Source organism: Geotrypetes seraphini, chromosome 1 (assembly GCF_902459505.1).
Source record: "Geotrypetes seraphini chromosome 1, aGeoSer1.1, whole genome shotgun sequence".
In the NCBI taxonomy this organism is placed as follows: domain Eukaryota; kingdom Metazoa; phylum Chordata; class Amphibia; order Gymnophiona; family Dermophiidae; genus Geotrypetes; species Geotrypetes seraphini.
Window position 1 is genome coordinate 270,346,414 of NC_047084.1, and position 15,997 is coordinate 270,362,410.

Below are 15,997 nucleotides of genomic sequence, written 5' to 3' on the forward strand. Positions count from 1 at the left end.
AAGAAATAAAGAGAGACACACACACATATATTCTAGCACCCGTTAATGTAACGGGCTATAAGACTAGTAAGGTATATTATGCATTTGTATTTGCTGGACTGCACCATATATTTTGTTTTAATTGTTGTGGTTTTATAAAAATTAGTAAAACATTTTTTGAACTTAAAAATAAACAATCTTTTAACATATACAGTACAGCAAATGCCAACTTGGTTACACCCCCAATAGTAAACTCCTGGCAACACGGGCTGTGATGTCAGCAGGCCCCAGTTGGAGGACAAATAAGAGCCCCACCTACATTACATAACAAGTGAAGAAACTCCCAACAAATAAAAAAGAACCAGGATATTAAAAAAATGGGAGTTCAAAGAATCCCAAAATATCCCGTATACATTATTTTAGGGGTGTGATACTAGCAGAATATAAATTGTGTAGCTCAATTTTGAATATAATTAAGTGGAGAGGTATGTTTAGTGGGGAAATTTTAGGAACAGGTTGTAGTAATCTATGCAGGTGGTGACAAGAGTGTGGATAAATATTTTGGTAGTGCATTCATAATGAAAATGATTGATCTTGATTCTATTAAAGTTAAAGAAATTACAGGTTTAATCAGTCTTGCAGATGTGAAGAGATTAAAAATAGTAGAGTCATAAATGACACTGAGATTACAGCTGAGAAAACCAGGATGGCAGTGTTAACCACAGAAACAAAGGAGGAAGGTAAAGTGGGTTTAGGGGTGAAAATAAGGTAATATATAGAAATAAAACAAAAAACAAGGAAGTAAGGTAATACCTTTTTTTGGTAGGAAACTGTCTTGGCTATGTTAAGTTATGGTTAGCAGCAGAGTATCTAAGTGGCAAAGCCAGAGAAGCATGCTGATTTAGGACTAGATTCCTGGTGAAATTTATGATGTGGAGAGGTAGATTTGGGAGACATCAGCATAAAGATGGTATTGAAAGTTATGGAAAGAGAATAGAGCACAAAGGAAACAAGTATATATATGTATATATAGACAGAAGAGATCTAGAAACAAAGCCCTGATATACATCTGTTTATAAGAACATAGGAATTGCCATACTGGGACAGACCGAAGGTCCATCAAGCCCAGTATCCTGTTTCTAGCAGTGGCTAACTAGGTCCCAAGTATCTAGCTATATCCCAAGTAGTAAAACAGATTTTATTCTGCTTATCCTGGGAATAAACAGTGGATTTCCCCAAGCCATAGTGGAATAATGGGGGAGATCACTCCCAAAATTTGTGATAGGAGAAATAAGAAGAAAACCAAGGCAGAAAACAGTCCTGAAATCCAAGTTAGGCAGAATATCAAGCAGTAGATAGAGTTCAGCAGTGCTGAAAGCAGCAGATAGGTCAAGAAGGATCAAGATTGAGAAATTTCCCTTGTTATTTGGCTAGGAACAAGTCACTGAAGAATTTGACAATGTCTCTTTCAAGTGTAGAAAATGAAAAACAGATTGGTGCAGATCAGTGGCGTACCTAGCATATACGACACCCGGGGCCCATCATTTTTTGACCTCCCCCCCCTCCATCTGTACGAAAAACATGATTTTTAGTAACAAGCCACATGTCACACTTGAGTACCTAGGAAAAGGCAGCATCTTACATACTGCAATGAGCAGTACAACATCAATACACTCATTGTAAAACTAAACAAGCCAGACTAGTACAGATCAATCCTGCAGTCAAGCCTAACAAAAAACCATGTCTTTCGAACACACAGAAACAGAAAACACCTTTGCCTAGTATGGAATATGTAATCATAAACTAACCCCTCCCTCTTTTACAAAACTCTAGTGTGGATTTTAGCCACGGTGGTAACAGCTCTGACGCTCATAGAATTCTGAGCATCAGAGCTGCTACAACCACGGCTGGCGCTAAAAAACGCTCCACAGTTTTGTAAAAGGGGGGATAAAATAGAAATACATAAACAAAGGTTAAATTGAACCAGTAAGAAGCTGGACTCTGCATACAGTGCACCACAGAAACAGTGACACATGTCTCCTAAAGCAATAAATAAATAGAAAATTTTTTTTCTACCTTTGTCTTCTGTGGTTTCTGCTTTCCTCATCTTCTTGTAACTCCCTTCCATCCACTGTCTGCCGTCTCTCTTCCCCTATATGGCATCTTCTCTCCTTCTGTGCCCCTTCCAGAAACTGTATGCCTCCCCTTCCATCTCTCCTTTCACCCCCATTGGTCTGGCATCTGTCTCCTCTCCTTCCCTCTCCCACACCTTTCCTCTGCAATCCCTTTCCCTTTTTTCCCTCATTTTCCTTTTCAATTTATTTTCTACATCTGTCTAGATTACGTTTTTACTACCCTCTCATCAATGTCCTTTTTTACTGTCTACCTAAAGCTTGCCACCTTTTTCCCTCACCCCTCCAGTGTTTCCCTAACTCAATCCTTTTCTCCCCATCATGTGCCCTCCTTTGATTTATCCCCTCCTTCCATCATGTACACTCTTTCTCAAACCCTTCCATCTAGTACCTTCTCCTCTCTCTCTGTCCACTTCCATCCAGCGTCTGCTCCCTTCTTTCTCTCCTCCCATTTCCTTCCTGCATTTGCTCCCTTATCTCTCCCATCTGCACTACCATCCAATGTCTGCCCTTTCTCTCGCTATCCACCCCTCTTCAATCAGCATCTGCCCCCTTTCTTTCCCTCCAATATCCTTCCCCCTTATGTCTCTCCCCTTTCTCTGTACATCAATTCTATCAGCACCACCCTTCCATACCACCCTGCCCCCTTTCTTTCCCTCCACCATCTTCCATTCCAGCAATCCTGCTCCTTTCTCTCCCTTCATGCAGCAAGGTCCCACGATGACTGTAGCTGCCGGATGCCAGTCCACCCCACTCCGACGTACTTGCTCTGGAACGGACTCAGCAGCCGCATGCTGGAAGGTCCCACGATCACTCGTCAGCTGGCTCTGCTCCGGCAGATGCAGGGAGTTGTGGCAAAGTCCCGCAATGACTGAATCTGCCGGGTCCACCCCCTCCGACGTAACTTACTTCTTCCAGAGCAGAGCCAGCAGACAAGTCATCACGGGACCTTCCTGCACCTCAGCACGGCTGCCGACTCTGCTGCAAAGAAAGTAAGTCAGAGGTAACGTGACCATTTATTTTTTTCATGAAAAAGGGACATCTATTAATTGACTATGTATCCTTTCTTTCATTTCTTTCTTTCTGCACTCAGGTCCAACAATTGTCCCTTTCGATTCCCTCCCTCCTTCCTTCCCCTGTCCTTAGTGCCCCCAGTGCCTCCTTCCTGTGTCCATGGTGCCCCCAGTGCCTGCTTCCTGTATCCATGGTGAAATAAGGAATGCCGACCTAGATGTGGTGGCAATATCTGAAACTTGGTTCACGGACTCACATGGGTGGGATATGGCTATACCAGGCTACAATCTACTTCGTCAGGACAGAGAGGGCAGGTTAGGAGGGGGGGGGGTTGCTCTATACATTAAAGAGGACATCAAAACCACCAGGATCACAGATGTCAAGTACACTGGGGAGTCCCTCTGGGTAAACCTGGCAAGAGGCAGAGAAAAATGCCTGTATCTAGGTGTGGTATACAGACCCCCAAGACAACTGGAAGACATGGACGCAGAACTAATTGAAGAAATAGAGAATATCACTCTACGAGGAGAAGCTGTACTGCTAGGGGACTTCAATATGCCTGATGCAGACTGGAACTCATTTTCAGCAACAACCAGCGGTAGCAGGAGGCTCTTAACCTCCATAAAGGGAGCACGTCTCAAACAAATGGTAACGGAGCCCACTAGGGCCCAAACGATCCTCGACCTGGTACTCACCAACGGGGAAAGCATCTCAGAGGTCTCAGTAGGAGTTACGCTAGCCTCCAGCGACCACAACATAGTATGGTTCAACCTTAGGAAAGGCTTCCCTAGATCAAACACGAAAACAAAGGTACTCAATTTCCGGGGCACAGACTTCGCACGCATGGGAGATTTCGTCCATCGGACGCTGCAGGACTAAGTGGAGACTGATGATGTAGAAGCTAAGTGGTTAACACTGAAATCAACCATACATGAAGCAACTAGCCGCTTCATAAAATCAGTAAATAAACGACAAAGAAACAATAAACCCCAATGGTTCACCGCGGAGATCTCGCACCTCATTAAGGAGAAGAAAAAAGTTTTTCTCTCCTACAAGCGCACGGAGAAAAGAGAGGCAAAGGTAGAATATAGGATCAGGTCTACAGCGGTCAAAATGGCAGTTAGGGAGGCAAAACTTTGAGTGGAAGAAATTCTGGCAAAAACATTAAAAAGGGGGACAAATCCTTCTTCAGGTATATTAGTGACAGAAAAAGGAACACAGGCGGGATAGTACGCCTTAGAAGACCGGACAGAAGTTACGTGGAAGCAGATTCCGATAAAGCCGAACTACTGAATGAATACTTCTGCTCAGTCTTCACCTGTGAGGCACCGGGACACGGTCCGCAGTTGAAGGCAACACAAAGCACAGAAGACCCATTTCAGAATTTTGAGTTCACACCAGGTGAAGTTTACAGTGAACTGGCAAGACTCAAGGTGAACAAAGCCATGGGACCAGACAATTTGCACCCCAGAGTGCTCAGAGAATTGAGCGATGTCCTGGCGAAACCGTTGGCTGAGCTATTCAATCTCTCCCTAAGTAAGGGGAAAGTTCCCCTGGACTGGAAATTAGCTGATGTCGTTCTTCTGCATAAAAAGGGTTGCAGGGCAGAGGCTGCGAATTATAGACCGGTGAGTCTCACATCAATAGTGTGCAAACTCATGGAAACACTAATTAAAAGCAAATTGGACACGATCTTGAATGAAGGGAATCTTCGGGATCCCAGTCAGCATGGATTCACCAAGGGTAGGTCCTGCCAATCCAATCTCATCAGCTTCTTTGACTGGGTAACAAGAAAGTTGGACTTGGGAGAGTCTTTGGACGTCATGTACCTGGACTTCAGTAAAGCTTTTGACAGTGTCCCACACCGCAGCCTGCTAAGCAAGATGGAATCGATGGGGTTAGGAGAGACACTAACTGCATGGGTCAATGATTGGCTGAGTGGCAGACTTCAGAGGGTGGTGGTTAATGGTACCCTCTCTAAAACATCGGAGGTGACCAGTGGAGTGCCGCAGGGCTCGGTCCTGGGTCCACTCCTTTTCAACATATTCATATGGGATCTGACTCAAGGGCTTCAAGGTAAAATAACACTATTCGCCGATGACGCCAAACTATGTAATATAGTAAGTGAATGCAGTTTACAGAATTATATGGCGCAGGACCTGCTTACATTGGAAAGTTGGTCCTCAACCTGGCAGCTAGGCTTCAATGCTAAGAAATGTAAGGTCATGCACCTCGGAAGCGGAAACCCATGCAAGACGTACTTCTTGAACAGAGAAACTTTAACTAGGACTTCAGCAGAACGAGATTTAGGAGTAATCATTAGTGCAGACATGAAAACTGCCAATCAAGTGGAGAAGGCTTCATCTAAGGCAAGGCAGATATTGGATTGTATCAATAGAAGTTTCGTCAGCCGAAAGCCTGAAGTCATAATGCCGTTGTACAGGGCCATGGTGAGACCTCATCTGGAGTACTGTGTGCAATTCTGGAGGCCACATTACAGTAAAGATGTGCGCAGAATTGAATTGGTTCAGCGGACGGCCACCAGGATGATCTCGGGGCTCAAGGGTCTCTCGTACGAAGAGAGACTTAACAAATTGCAGCTCTACACTCTCGAGGAACATAGGGAGAGGGCAGACATGATCGAAACATTTAAGTACCTCACGGGATGTGTTGAAGTGGAAGATGATATTTTCTTTCTCAAGGGACCCTCGGCCACAAGAATTGACGTCGGAATTGACGTCGGAAAGACTTCTTGTTGGCGGGGGGAGGTAAGATTGCAGCGACGCGGGCTGGGGGATAGGAAGGGCAGGAGGACCCGGACCTGGCCAGCTGTGCACCCCCCCAAGCCGTGCACCCAGGCGGACCGCCCCCTCCCCCCGCCCCTCCTTGGTACGCCACTGGTACAGATCAAGAGTAGCATTAATGAAGACAATCAAGACAGTGAAGATTTTTTGAGTTGTATATTCACAACATGTTTTGAAGGCCAAGAAACAGTTGTGATGGAAATTGGAAGTGATAGATTGAGGATCTGACAGAAAGAAAGAGAAGATAGTAGACAAGACATGCTTAGGAACTGGGTCTGAATGTGACTAAATGAAAATATAGTGAGTTTTATCCTTTGCAATTTTAAAATAAAGAAAGGGTGTCAGGTGTTGAAGGAAGGGTACAGGAACATACAGGAAAGAAATAAGTGGAGGAGATGGAAGTGGCCTAGTAGAGAACTCGAGATTAATCTTGTTGACCTGGTCATGTAAGCAGTCATCTCTCATCTGGGAAAAGAACAAATAGGGCTTCTATCCTTTATGGTTTCTAAATATCATTTATACTCGGATATAAACTGAGATTTGGGGGGGTCAAAAAAATGGCCCAAAAATGGGGGTCTCGGTTTATATTCAAGTCTACATTTGAGAACTTCTCTAACTACTATAGTTTCTCTAACTGCTGTAGTTTAAAAAAATACTAAAAATTAAACCTGCCAGGGGTCTTGTGGGGAATAGAGTCATGGGTCAGGGAAAGGTCTGACATACAGGCAGACAGCTGATTCCTCCTGGCAGTGGCCATAGCTGTGGCATTCCTCCATACTATTTGCTGGCCACTGGGAGGAGGGGAGAATGAAGAGTCAGTAACGCATCCGGATTGCAAGCAGCCCTGCCTTCGGTCCCAGTCACGCAAAACCCTCTGGCAGAGCCTATAGCAATTTGGTAAATGGGAAGGCCCCCGCAGCATCTGGCTTCATTATTGCCAGACAATTTAGGAGTACTGGGACCAGGACCGAAGTCAGAGCTGCTCACAATCCGGATGCGCTACTGAATCCTTACTCGCCCCTTTTCTCGTCATCCGGCAAACAGAATGGAGGACCAGCCATGACTGCCACTGGGAGAAATCATCTGCCTGCCCCTGACCCACAACTCCATTCCCCAGTGCCCCAGGTAGGTAGTGTGGAAGAAGCAAATGATAAAAGGTGTTTGGGAGAGATTTTGGATGGAGGTGGTGGGAAAGAGTGAGAAATGAGGTGTTGGAGGAAAGAGGGGAGAGGATATGCTAGATGGAGGGGGCAGAATAGTAGATACTGGTTAGATGAGTGAAAATAAAGGGGAAATGAGAGAAAGAGAAGATATGGAAGGGGGGAGAGAGGGAAGAGATAGCAAAAGAAACCCAAAATCCTAGAGAATAATAGGATGAGGGAATTGGAAAGCTGTAAACAGAAACAGAAAAAGATGCAGAAAAATAAATGCAGGAAAACTGAAAGGAAAAGGTTAAAGTCAGAGATAGGTGTAGGAAAGGAAGTGAAGACAGGAAGGAGAGAAGAGGCAGATAGACTGCAGACCCTGGAAGAAAATTAAGAAAAGGCAGAAGAAAGCAGAAACTGTAAACTGGGATAAACATGAATAAAATGGCCAGACAACAAAGGTAGAAAAAAAAGGATTTTATTTTTTATTTCATGAACAGAAAATGCAGTTTTACTATAAATGTACACTGCTTTCTTTTCATATTCCAAAGTGTAGAGTGTTAGTGCTGTTTCTCTGGTGTTGAACTGCATATCTTACCAATCTTGAGATTTAAGTTTGATTTTTGTCTACATTTATTTAAGTTTGTGGTTGCTTGTACTTGCATTTTCCTATGTAGGGGCCTTGTGCAGATATTTGCATTATGTTTAGTGACTTATGAGATAGCTGATGGAAAGGGAGGGTGAACAGTCTTTATAGATTGACTCACTATGATAACCCAAATTTCTAACCTCAGTTTATATTTGAGTCAACCTTTTCCTTCTTTTATGGAGGGGAAAAAAGATATCTTGGTTTATATTCAGATCAGTTTATATGCGAGTATATACGGTAGTAAATTTAGGTGTTTATTTAGGTCCTCACTGGTGTCACGATCCTGGCACTGCCTACCCGAAGGGCTAGGCCGAGTGTCCACCCACCAAGGCATAGGCCAAGTGTCAGATGGACGTTTTTCTCACCTAATCCTTCCAATTCGCTATTTTCCAACACCTATTTTCTAGACCAGGGGTGTCCAATGTCGGTCCTCGAGGGCCGCAATCCAGTTGGGTTTTCAGGATTTCCCCCATGAATATGCATTGAAAGCAGTGCATGCACATAGATCTCATGCATATTCATGGGGGAAATCCTGAAAACCCGACTGGATTGCGGCCCTCGAGGACCGACATTGGACACCCCTGGTCTAGACCAATAACTATGCTGTTCATCCGCAGTTCATCTAAATCTCAATGGGGTGTGTTAGAGGCTTGGTATGGACAAGACTAAGACGGGCTTATGACATGGACATTTTTCATAGAGAATGACATGGGGACAAAGTTTGTCCCTGTCCCTGCCTAGTCCCTATCCCCAACTCTGTTCCTGCGGGCACTGTCCCCATCCCTGCAGACTCCATCTCCATCCGCGCCTCGTCCCCACTAGCTCTGTTCCCATCCCCGTAGGATCTGTCCTAATTTTCACAAGCCTCAAACACTTATGATTTGATATTTAAATCTTTTTATTGAAGTATAAAAAGGGACAATATTCTGTGCAGCTGTTTGTAAATCACAAACAGAGCCTTCTATTTCTATCTGGTTTTGGTTCAACCTTCCCAAAGATTCAGTTGCCTGTGTTTTTACGTCATCTGGAAAAGTAATTGAATTGCCTTTCAGACATGGGTGTAGAAGAGAACCTAAACTGTGTAGTAGATGAACAGGAAAATAAGAGACTATTAAATTTTAGAAATGTTCCTTGATGCCAGCAATGATGGATGAATCTGTTGCAGTAACAGTAAGATGCTTGAACAGTTGGGCACATGAAGGAAGGACGTTGCAGATGACAGACAAGACACAAATGATGTTATTTAACAGTAATTAATTGAAATCCAAAAGCTGCTGTGCAATTTTTTTAATCATTGAATTCAGTTGCCAATTGTCTAAAATGTGTTAAGTTTTTACATATTGATACTAGTCTCAAGTTTTTTAGGGAATGAGATAGGGACAAAGTTTGTTCCTGTCCCCATGGGCTCGGTCCCTGTCCCTGTCACCGCCCCATCCCCATGGGCTCTGTCCCTGTCCCAACCTCGCGGTACCCACAAGTAACCATCCCTGTGTCATTCTCTAGTTTTCTGTCATAAACATTTTAGAATATGTCCAGGGCACAATTTGCACGTTTGCGGCTAGACCTGTTATAACAAAAAATAAGGGACAAAAATGTAACCAAACTTACCAGATGATCACTAGACGGATGTAAGCATGCCCCCCCCCCCACTCCCCCATTGGTTACAGACTCCTTCCCACTTTCCAAAGATGCAAATGACATAGTATATACCTGCCTGTATGCCAGCTTCAGATGTTATCAGTTTCAGATGTCATAGACAGTCTTACTGAAGTAGCAAGCAGGTCTCTGACATAACAAAAAATAAGGGACAAAAATGTAACCAAACTTACCAGATGATCACTAGACGGATGTAAGCATGCCCCCCTACCCCACTCCCCCATTGGTTACAGACTCCCTCCCACTTTCCAAAGAGGCAAATGGCATAGTATATACCTACCTGTATGCCAGCTTCAGATGTTATCAGTTTCAGATGTCATAGACAGTCTTACTGAAGTAGCAAGCAGGTCTCTGACATAACCTGGTGGTCAGTGTAGTGGATTGCAGAGAAGGCCCATATCCAACTCTAACTACTGTGTTTCCCCGAAAATAAGCCCTAGCATGATTTTTGGGTTACCTATTATCCCTGGGCACTCTGATGATGATGATGATATAAGTAGCTCCAGCATCCCACCCACCCATGCCCCTCAGGGTTGGGTCAGTCACTTGTCTGCCCTACCCCGCACCAGGGCTCATAAAAAAATTTTAAAAGAAAATATCCATTCTCCTTGGTCACTGTCACTCATAGTTCTTACATGAGCTTAGGTGTAGGCCGGAGTCAGACAAGTCCGGTAGGCCGGAGAAAATGCACTTGGTACTCCAATCGGTTACTCAGTCTCCCCTGTCCCTTAGGATGAAAAAACCAGGCAGGAAACAAGAGGTAAACTGGTATGAATTTAACATTTATTAACTTGATTGAAGATAGTAACAGTCAACTATTTGCATATTCACATCAATTCAAATAAGTTCATATTTCACAAGTGTCTCTATTTTATCCCAGCTCCCCAGCCAGTAGAAAGTCCCCTTCTTTTACTCAGACTTGGCAGGGGACAATAGGACCAACCAAATTTGAGAGAGGCTTTGTCTCGTTTTAAATTCTTTAGTATCTGTCCCCCTCCTGGGAATGACAGGAGTCTCCTTCAGTGTACAGGACTTTGGCAGGAGTAAAGAGATCACCAAAGACTCAGAATTCTCTCTTCACCTTCCTTTCATATGACTCCCCCTCTCCTTGGGCAATGGGACCTCTGGCTCCTCCCTCTCAGTCTGTGCTAGCCACAAACTGAAACCTCAGTGACCACCTGAAAAATCTGCCACCACTGCTTTTACAAGCGGGGGTATTTTTCAAAGGGATCACATATAGAATAATAATAGTATAGAAAAAAAAATAATCCTAGAAGAGAAAGAGCTCTGAAACACCACATTCAGAGTGTTAATGTACTCCCTTGTGGTACAGAAACTCACTTAACAGAATTTTGCTATTTTGGAATTTATGAATTGGAATTTAAATTTGATATATGAAATGTAGGAACTCCCCATTAAAAAAAAAAAAAATAGTCCTGCGTCAAAAACTGGCATGCTTCCAGTACTGCTGAGGTTCATGTTTTCAATGTTCTCAGAAAGCCTGCTATGGCCCTCAGTCACAATTTGAGGCAGAATCTACTCTGTGGGATGATATTTTTTTAGTCTTCCAAGACTGTTTTGTTCTTTTTTTTAGCGCTGCAGCCCACTGTCATTTTCAATGGTGCTAGTTACTGCAAATTTGCCAGATTCATCTCTCCAGTCCATGCCTCATCCTTTGGGAATAAGCAAACTAAATGAAGCGCAGAACAGAAAGATTTAAAAAAATGCATTATGCTAGATGTGAATTTTGAAGTTTTATAGTACAGCATTCACAGTGGCAGCAAACCATGAAAACAAAATCAAAAGGAAAGCAAGCTCTCAAGCAACAACAGTTCAAAGAGTGGTAAAGTAATTTGTTCTTAGAACTGATGTCATGGAATACATGGAAAGATTGTTAAGTGTATGGCCTGGAGATCAAAAGCATCCTAAAGTCACCATAGACACAGAGATAAATGAGTAAAGGACACACAGTTTGAAACTTCTAGCAACTATCTAAAGCCTTTACATATTCTGAGGCAGGATTCTGTTTCCTCATAGCTTATGATACCAAAAATGAACATAAGACTCCGAATCATACAAAATTCGGCAGTTCGACTGATTTTTGGTATAAAAAAATGGGAACATATAACCCTCCTATTACCAAAAACTTCACTGGCTGCCCCTAGAAGCAAGAGTGGTGTTCAAATTTGCCTATGTTTCAAATCCATTCAAGGTTTGGCCCCCATTTACCTGGTTTCCCACTTCAACTTGGACTGTTCCACCAGGCCTACTCCCAGGGTTCATATGTTTAGCCACCCAGCATTAAAGGCCTGCCGATACAAGAGAAATCTGGGCAGAACTCTTGCTTTCCAGGCAGGCCAACACAATGGTTGGCTGGGCAACATCATTAAGCACGCCTCATCCTATCTTAACTTTAGAAAACTAGTTAAAACAAACCTCTTCAATCGATTTGTAACCAAGAACTCTTAATGCCTTACCATGAACGCTTCCTACATGTACTCGTTGCCTCTACTCTATGCTTATCACTTGACTTACTCCCACTCTACTTGTAACCACCCTTCTCCATTTGTACTCGACGACGTCTTTGTAATTTCTTTTTGCTGATTGTCCAGCTCTTCTTGTTGTAAACCGCCTAGAACCACCATGGCTTTGGCGGTATATAAGAATAAAATTATTATTATTATTATTATTATTATAACCCTAATGTTAACTGAGGAGTAGACAATATTTTTAACTGCTGGTTTTAAGAAAGGTTTGGACAAGTTCCTGGAGGAAAAGTCTGTTATTGAGAAAGACAGGGGGGAAGCCTCTGCTTGCCCTGGATCGGTAGCATGGAATGTTGCTATTCTTTGAGTTTTGGCCAGGTACTAGTGACCTGGATTGGCCACCGTGAGAACGGGTTACTGGGCTTAATGGACCATTGGTCGGACCCAGTAAGGCTATTCTTATGTTCTTAAATTGGTGATGCGTCAAAAACATGGTGGACAAAACCACATCGACAAAAATGCACCAGACTGCTTTTTGGTTTGGCTTGGCTTTACACTGAGAAAAGCACTATGCCATGTGCTATTGGTTTGCTTTTATACTGGATTTTAAAAAAAAAAAAAATTGTACTCCTGTTTTCATCCTGATATTTTGTGGCTTTTCCCACTTTTTGTGTTTTTGGATCTTGATATATTTTGCACATGAATAATTAGAGCTAAACTTATTGCTTGGTCTAAAATATCACTGGTATTGAGTTGATGTTTGACTTTCTGTGCACAAAGCAGAACACAGCATGTCTCACAAGTTGAATTTATTGATGTTCTTCAAATCAAAATAAAAGTTAGAAAAAAAAACCCACTATAGGCTTGAAATGTTTATTTGTAATGTCTCAGGCCCATAAAATTGCATAAAATCATTCTTCTGCTTTGAGTGGGGAGATGCGGAGAAGAAAATTATAGACTATGGAGATGGTGAAAGGATCGGGATTAAAAATGTACTTCCCTCCAGGGACAGGGTAGGAACGGGAGAAATCTTTGGTTGCAGGAATGGGGATGAATCTTTGTCCCCGTATCATATTGGCAATGAATGTTCCTCTGCATCCAGAGCAAGAGATAGGATAGAGAGCTTAGAATATGAAGATCTAGCTCAGTGTTCTTCAACCACTGGTCTGTGAACCGGTGTCAGTCCACAGAAATTTTCTGCCAGTCCACAGGGCCCAAGACCGCGTTCTTCACCGCCGGCCCATGGTGTGATCAACACGGCGTCTTCGTGCCAGCTCCGAGTGCTGCAGTACACAAAGCCATGGGAAAAGGCTCCTATGCGCAGCGTGCGCCTGAACCAGAAGCCTTCTCTCTAACATCACGTCAGAGGGAAGGCTTCCAGATTAGGCGCAGGATGTGTGCGAGGAGCCGCTGCCCACAGCTTTGTGCAATGCAGCACTCAGGGAGCCGGACCGAAGATGCTGCGTTGATCGCACAATGGACCGGCCCAAAGATAACATCGGGGGCAGGCCAGAAGGCAAGGCACATGTAGGGAGAGAGACAACAACGGTAGGGGAAATGTTTTTATTTTTTTATTTAGTGATTGATTTGTCTGTTTTTTTAATTTAGTGATTGATTTGTCTGTTCAGGAAGAAATGCATTTGTTTCTTTCCTCTGGGGTTGTACTGCTTGCAAAGTCTTGCATCTTAGGGTTTGTTTATAAATATTAGTACTTTTAGTTTTTGGTCCTGCATTTGCATGGGGTTATTTGTTTTCTGGTAGGAATTAATGTTAAAAAGCATACAATGTGCTTTGTGTATTTTTATTTTGTGGTTAACCATTATGTGTTGTTAATACAATTATATTGTGTGTATATATGAAAAATGAATGAAAAAAATGGTGTTACAATTAGTACTATTATGGAGGCGGGGTCTGGGGTGGAGATCGAGTGGAGATGGGCACGATTTAGCCCAGTGTTCTTCAACTGCCGGTCCGTGGACCAGTGCTGGTCCACAAAATAATTATTTTATTTCCGCCGGTCCATAGGTGTCAAAAGGTTGAAGAACACTGATCTAGCTTACGTTCCTACTCTAAAACAAAGCTAAATTAAAAAGTATGGCCCGTTTTACATAGGTTGTTGAGATCAGAACAAAGACATCCAGCTTGGAATGTGCTAAATACCCCTCCCCCATGTATTTTATAAAATGTTCTAGTGAATGCACAATCTTATGTAAAATACATATAAAAGAAATCTAGAAGTGCACGTGCATTTGCTGGCACATTCAGCAGGATCAGCCATTTTGTAAATACACACATGCTCAAACAGAAGGACGTCAGCTCAGCAGTCTTCATGTATAAATGCCAGCATGTCTATGAATACTAGGTTAATTTTAAAAATCCATACATTAAATGCTATCAATTAACTCAATAATCTGCTTTAAAAAAAAAAAAATTGGAGGTTGGCCAAAATAAGCACTTTTTGAAAATTTGTGCAGGCTGCACTGGTGCAAAACCTGGTGGTGAAATTTGTTTTAATATATGTTTATTCCAGCAGTAAGATGAATAATGCATATATAAAGTTGCATCTCACCCAAACCATGCCCCTTTGAAATCACTGCATCCTGGTTTCTAGATGTGTAATTAGCAATGTTCTAAAATCTCCATTCCCAGGTTTTTGCAATCTTACATGTATAAATGTTGCTATTTCCATTTGTAGATGCTTCTAAATTTACTCTACTGTTTTATTTCTTCTGTTTATTTTTATGCATTATCACATTTTAATGGAAGTCAATAGCAAATAGGTTTTATTACACAGAATATCTTTATGTGTAAACACTGCAGAAACAAGTATTTCTGCACTCCGTTTATGGAGAAAATCCAGATTTTTCTTATACATTCTTGGTTCTTTCTGTATTATAAAACCCTTGGAAATATATTTACCTTATGAGTGGAGGCAAGTAAATCTGTGAATGAATCTTTTATATTTATTAAGGATCTGCAGTCAATCCCATCGATATGATGGGTATTGAAAGAATGGTTTCTCTGATAAAAAGACATATAAGTGATCATGTGAAAACCTCAAGATATTATCCTATACAAAATGTAAAAGGAAAGTTATCAGCAAGGGCTACAATTAGACATCTGTAAAACTGGGTCTCATTGCAAAAAAATGGGACCCAGGCTAAATTAGCAAGAGTTAGTGGCAAAATAATACATCTTAAAAGTAGCCCATGATGATAACTATACCCCTTTCTGCTGGAATTGGCATAACCCCAAGCAAATCCAATGGAATAAAAACAAAGCAAAACAAGGATAAAACAACATCATGTACCATAGATTAAATATAAAAAACAAACAAACATAAAAATCTGCTGAATCTATTCAATATGAGATGAGACAGGCCTGATTTTTAGAGAAGGAATTGTAGACATATACAAAAATATTTCCAATTTTGATTTATTGCTCTTGACACCAGCTTTTAGTAGGTCAAAACGTTTATTATGAGTTGGGGGGATCAGAAGATTTTATTTTTCTCTAGGAATTTTAGCCTTGCAAATACTGAACTTTAACAAATATTTTTTATAGAGATTTATAAATTATATTTCACAAATGAATTTTGCCTGAATGAGTAATGTAGATGCATTGACTGGTTAACACAGGAATTCCCACTCTCCACTTAATTCAGACTCTCAGAAATATATACCAGGGGCCGCTGAAAAGTTCTCAGCTCAACGAACAAAGTTAGGGCAGTCTCCATCAAGGGCTATATACGTAGTCCAGTGATTTTCCACTTTTTTTTTGTTCCATATTTTTCCAATGGAACAAAAAAAGTGGAAAATCACTAGACTATGTATAGTCCTCAATGGAGACTGCCCCAGCTTTGTTGGTTGGGCTGAGAACTTTCCATCAATCTCTCGTATATAGTTTTTAGCACACAGTTAGCATGCATACATTTCAGAGTTACAGCAGGACACCTGAGTGGCACTTCATTTTTAGCTATACTAAGGGCTCCTTTTACTAAGGTGCGCTAGCGTTTTTAGCACGCGCTAAGCACGCGCTAAATAAAAAATATTAATGCAAGCTCTATGGAGACATTAGCGTTTAGCAAGTGCGGTATTGTAGCGCGCGCTAAAACCGCTAGCGCACCTTAGTA